Source organism: Chionomys nivalis, chromosome 7, assembly GCF_950005125.1.
Source record: "Chionomys nivalis chromosome 7, mChiNiv1.1, whole genome shotgun sequence".
Lineage (NCBI taxonomy): Eukaryota > Metazoa > Chordata > Mammalia > Rodentia > Cricetidae > Chionomys > Chionomys nivalis.
Genome location: NC_080092.1, coordinates 102,197,806 through 102,203,805, shown reverse-complemented (window position 1 = coordinate 102,203,805; position 6,000 = coordinate 102,197,806).

The following is a 6,000-nucleotide window of genomic DNA, read 5'->3' as shown; positions in this document are numbered from 1 at the left end:
GCCAAAATCTTTCCAAAATTAAAAGCAGACTCCCCTACTTGAAGGAGAAAATTTCCTACAGGCTCTTCCAGGACATTGCCTCCAACTGCCTAGAATATGCGTTTACCATACTGGGCAGGAGATAGAGGTTTGCCCCAGGAAATGCAGGGATGCACGCCTTCCTCAGTCTCAGACAAACCTACATGGCCTCATCTTAGGCTCTGGAGTCACCACTCCTGCCCACGCCCAGCGGACTCCCAGCCTTCAAGGGTGGACACTGGCTTGCATGTTGTCCCCTGAGGGAACAGGCAGCTGGTTCTGTCTCCTCTTTGGGGACCCCATCAGTCTGCCAACCTCACATTATGTGCCTTCGCCTTTCTCTTTTCCTCTCTTGCCTGAGGGGTTGTGCAACCACCATGGGGGTGGCCACATGAATAAGCTTTTTATGACTCCACACAGGGACAACAGAATGTCAAATGCTAATTAGAAGCAAGCCAGCTTCTGTCCCTGGCCCATTATCATGAGACTTCTTAGGTTTCAAAGGAGGAATCTGACTTGGAACATTATATACTGACCTCCAGAAGCCTCCAATGTCTATGCCTGAGGTGGTCTGGAGGAGGGTGCAATAGAAGCCCCACAATGTGGGGCAGGTGAGATCAGAGAGTCAACACAGGGGACTTTGGGTCTGTTTAGGAAAGAGTGGCCACAGGGCAATCTCAGAACCTCATCCTACACATACATGCATATACATACGCATATAACTCACCCCACCCCATTTTGCTAGATCCATCACACGGCTACCCTCAATAGGTCATAGCAATCGGGCTCTATGTATGCAAACATCTTCGGCACCCAGCATGACAGGGTTGCCAGATATGAAAGAAAAGAAGAGAGTGAAGGCAAGCGAGGGTGAGGAGGCTCATACACCTTATCTTGGTGTGAAGTGCAGGGGAGGGACCAGCAGGTTCAACAAGTCTGTTTCCTAAGACCAGGAAGGAGTCTCATACCTTAAATGTTTGACATGATATAATCTGAATACAGTGTTGGGAGAGGAACATGTGGTAGGGGGGACTGACGGAGGGAGTCCACTCCTGGGGTGGGAGGATGCTCCTAGGGGATCTGTGTTTCCCTGACCCTTTCCTGGTGCTGCTCCCTCTGCTTTCTGAACATCATGAGGTGAGTTGCTCTGCTCCAGCACAATCTCCCCGCCTAGGGGTCTGTAATTATAAGCAAAACAAATTGTACCTTTATTAAGTTGTTCTCGCAGATACTTTTCATAGTGACAAGAGTTTAACACCTGCCAGTACAGTCTGAGGACATTGCAGAAGGACAAAACCTGTATGGAGATGGAAAGTAGATACTCAAAGAGGGCCAGGATGTCTCTGTTTACTGGGAACAGAGTTTTAGCTTGAGAAGATGGAAAGTTCTAAAGGTAGACCATGGTGATGGCTTTACAATGTGCCCATGTTTAATGCTATCAACTTGTGTGCTATGGTTAAATGATACATTTATATAATATATACCTATATTACATATAAAGAGATGTTATATAATTAAAATTATTTGAATATATGCAACATGACCTTCTTATTGAGTTCACATGGATACACAAAGACACGTGTTTACACAAAGATACATGCATAGGCATGTGGCTTATGACAGTTCTGTGGATGGCAAGGCCACTCTTTCTGGGACCTGAATGGATCCTAAGTCTTCTGAGGGGACAGTGGGCTCCCATAACACAACAGGGCTATTCAGTCTGCCTGGCCCACTTTGCCGCCTTCTGCTACACTGGTTGCTTGGCCCAAAGCCAGGGACTGTTGTCAAGTTTGGCCAGGACAATGTTAGTGCTTGGGCATCCACTGGTGCCCCCAATCATGCCCACCCCCAAGTCCTCCAAGTCCCAGAAGAGATGGTAGTGTGATGTTCGGCATCTCTTGAAGGCCTGGGGTGCGTTCCTGGCTTCAGAACTTTTCTATTGCCTCAATTCTCAGTGAAGCAAAACTGGGACTTGACAATGCTTATTAATTCACATCTTCCCCAGACACACACTTTTCTATATACAAGGCACGGTCTTAAGTCACCTCGCTTCATGCCAAGCCCCCAGACTTTTTCCTACGTTCCTGGACCGTGACACCAGCCTCACTGACCTGAAGGCAGCACAGACCCCCATGGAGGACAGTGTCCAAAGGGTCCAGGAGACCTTGGAGGCTGCTCTTGATGTATCTGTCCCATCCTGATGCCGTGGTGGTCCTTGACTGATGGCCCTGGGTGACCATTATATTTGCTATTCTGCAATGGGGGGTTCTTTTCTGTATTGGGCCCAAGGATACCCAGCTATCCCTGGCAAAAGCAGCCAGTGGGTAGAGGATGTTCTTCCACACTATACTGGCAGTGACTGTGCCGAGGTTCTATAAGCTGAACTGTGGGGGTCACTTCGAGTTGGGGCAAATGAGTGAAGAGAGTTTAACCCAACAAGCATGTAGCATGTTCCCAACCAGTCCTCAAATGGAAAACACCCTATGACCAGTTTCCTGGACCACAGTTGTTTAACCATCTCTTCAGCCTTGGAACTGCTGAGATGTGGGAAGAGGGGGACATTCTCCCCTGATGTCTGTCATCTGAGGGAATGAGGAAGTTGATTACTCAGATATTCAACTTCTATCCCTCCCCATTCACAGGTAATAACCCCAGTGCTGGATAAGCATTCTGAGTGTCTCAACTATCAGTGCTTGGCTGTCTTAGCCAATATTCCATTGCTGTGAAGAGACACCATGACCAAGGCAACTCCCATAAAAGAAAGACTTTAATTGAGGGCTTGCTTACAATGTCAGAGGTTTAGTCCATTGTTATCGTGGAAGGAAGCATGGTGGCACCAGGCAGAAATGGTGGTGGAAAAGTGAGAGCTATGTCCTAATCAGCTAGCTGGCAGAGAGAGGGCGGGGAGGGGAGAGGGGAGGGGAGGGAGGGAGGGACGGGAGGGAGAGGGAGAGAGAGAGAGAGAGGGAGGGATGGGGAGGGAGGGAGGGGAGGGAGAGGGAGAGAGGGAGAGGGAGGGAGGGAGGGGAGCGAAAAGGAGGGAGAGAGAGAGAGAGAGGGAGAGGGAGAGGGAGAGAGAGAGAGAGAAAGGAAGAAGAACACTTAAAAGAAATCCCACACTAGCTCAGAATTGAGTATAATAGAGGGTTATTTATTTAGGGGTAGACTCACAGATCACAATCCTCTGCTGGAACAGGGAACAGCAACCGAATCCCGCAGCCGGAAAAGAGGCCAGACGCATGCTTTATATCAGCATATATAGTGTAAGAGGCCATGCCCAAGTGGGTGGGTAACTTAAAGGCTACTGGTGGTAGGAATTCCTACAGCAGAGAGACAGACTCTGGGCTTAGCATGGGATTTTGAAACTGCAAAGCCCATGCCAGATGTCACACTTCTTCCAACAAGGCCACACCTTCCAATCCTTTAAAATTTAAAATCTCTGGTGACCAAGCATTCAAACATATAAGCCTATGAAGGTCATTCTTATTCAAACCAATCACAGTGGCCTTGCATGAATGGGCAGTGATTTCTTCACTTTTTAAATAAGGACAATAAAGGTGAGAATCCTGCCAGAGGAGTAGTCTTCTCCCACAAGCAGCATCAAGAGAGGTACCCTGGCGTTCAGTGTTGATTGGTGGTTCCTGAGGCAGAAAATCTCAGTTCTCTCAGCTATCAGAGGACAAGGCTTTCCTGCATTGGTGCCAGCTTCTTGTCTCTTTCTTCAGCCTACAAGCCCACCTGATAGAGACAATTCCTCAATTAAGATTTCTTCCCAGATACGCCTAGGTTTGTGTCAAGTTGACAAAAAAATAACCAGCACACTGAGAAATAAACAAAAATGACACAGGGATAGAAAAGAGAAGCAAAGCAATGGCACACAGGCCTGATTCTTTCAAGTGTTTTTAAGTTAGTAAACATTTATCCAGACCAGTAGAGTGGAATATAAATGCCAGTATCAGGGAAGAGAGAAGTAGTGCCATTGTGGACTCTTCAGACATCCAACAGACACGAAGAAGTCCTAAAAAAATATTTCTACCCATAAATCTAAAATATACCAATTATCAAGTCACATCTTAGAAGAAGCAGGTAGCTGAGGAATGTCTACAAACACCAGAGAAACTGAACTTTAAGTACAGGACCCCTCACGAGGGTTTCACTGATGAATTCTACTGGACACATACAAAGGAAGTGATGCTAATCCACAGAACTTCCAGGGTTTTCTAAACCTCAATTCACACTGCAAGACAGAGACAGATGGGGGTCCGGAAGGAAGTGTACGTGGGTAATGGATCTATTAATTATCTTCACAGTGGTAATGCCACTTCTGACATATCAAAATCTGTCAAACCACAGCTTCTGAGTACATGTAGCCCATCATCTGTCATGGTACCCAGCTGTGGAAGCCAAGAAATGTGGGCCCATTTCCACCTTGTCTGAAGGTCAGAGAGTTTGAGGGTTGCTCAAAATGACTGGCGAGCTAGTTGTCCCAACTCAGGAGTGATATTAGTTCTTTTTAACATTAAAATAACTCATTCAAGTAGGTCCTTGCCATCCTGATCAGAATATGTAAACGTACTTTTTCTCCTTCTTTTGTAACTCTGAGGTCACCTGGGGAGGGGCAGCCTTCAGCACAGGTGATCTAGAGCAGCTTCACTACCTAGACCACAGATGCTAATGATTTGATGTCTCAGAATGATAGAGCCATTGACTGTATGGGTTATCTTTTGTATCATGTTAATAAAGTCTTTTGTTACCTCCTCCCCTCCCTCTCCTCACTTTCCCTCCCCCACCCAAGTTACATTGGGTATAAAAGCTGTGAAAAACAACCACGGGTGATTTCAGGATTTCAGGAATCACTGGAATACCCTCCCAGTTTATTCCATGTTTTCTGTCTTATTATTTTTATGTGTCTTCATATTCTTTACTTACACTTCTAAAAGTCCCATGCCCCTTCCCTGGTAAGAGATGATTTTGTCAAGGCAGGTCCTCAATACCTAACAAAGTTGATTTTGAAACCCAGGAGTGATTGATTGTGGGGCACCAGTCACTGCTCTGTGCTTAAGGCTCAGGGGTCCAGACAGGAGGATGGCAGCATGTGCTATAATCAACATGTATCAAGCCAGGTCCTGCTGCTCAAAGAGTCTCCTGGCATACAACAAGGGCACCTTCCTCCTCTAGTGCTACAAGCTTCAAAGTAAACCCAAGATTAAGAAAAGGGAACAGGGAAACCTAGGGTGGTGAGGCTGACAGCATTTGAACAGAGATCACAAAAGTTGGCACAATGACAGTTCTCATAACACTCTGCTCACTTTAACCTCAATTCAATCTTCCCATGAGGTTACTTCCCCCCTTCAAGAAAGGGGTATCGTGAAAGAGGATACGGAGTTTGTGAGAGAGAAAGTAATGAGCCTCCCTGAGCTCTCTGGTTCTTATCTCATCTGTGACTTTTCACAGGGGGCCCAACCTAAGACCCATCTCTGTTGGGAGCTGTGAACCCCAAGACCCTGAATTTCTTGTAAACAACTTGTTTTCCTCTGCTCTGAGACAGCTTGCAGCTGCTCTGAGCATGAGATCCTCAGGAGTTCCTGATGGCAGAAGAGTGGTTTCTGGTGGGTTTGGCTGGGGCATGGCTATCAGTTAAGGATCCCTATATAAGCTGTCCCTGTACACTAAAGGGGGGCATTTCCTGTTTCAAGGACGACTCATATCTCTGTGAGTCTTTGTGTGTTTTAATCTCCAGCCCCTTGCCCAGTTCACGAACTGTATGGTAGCACATAGAGTGCAGACAGGCATGGTGCGCCATGCATCTCCAGTTACCTGAATCCAGTTCCTCCTGGTCTTCAGATTTTGGAATTGAGAAGGTAATAAGCAGAACAGAGTTCTGCAAACAGTCAGGATGGCTCATGAGAGGAGAACCAAGAAACCACAAAAGCTCCTGCTCCAAACCACTGATATATGCATGTTGAGTTCATAATATAGCGG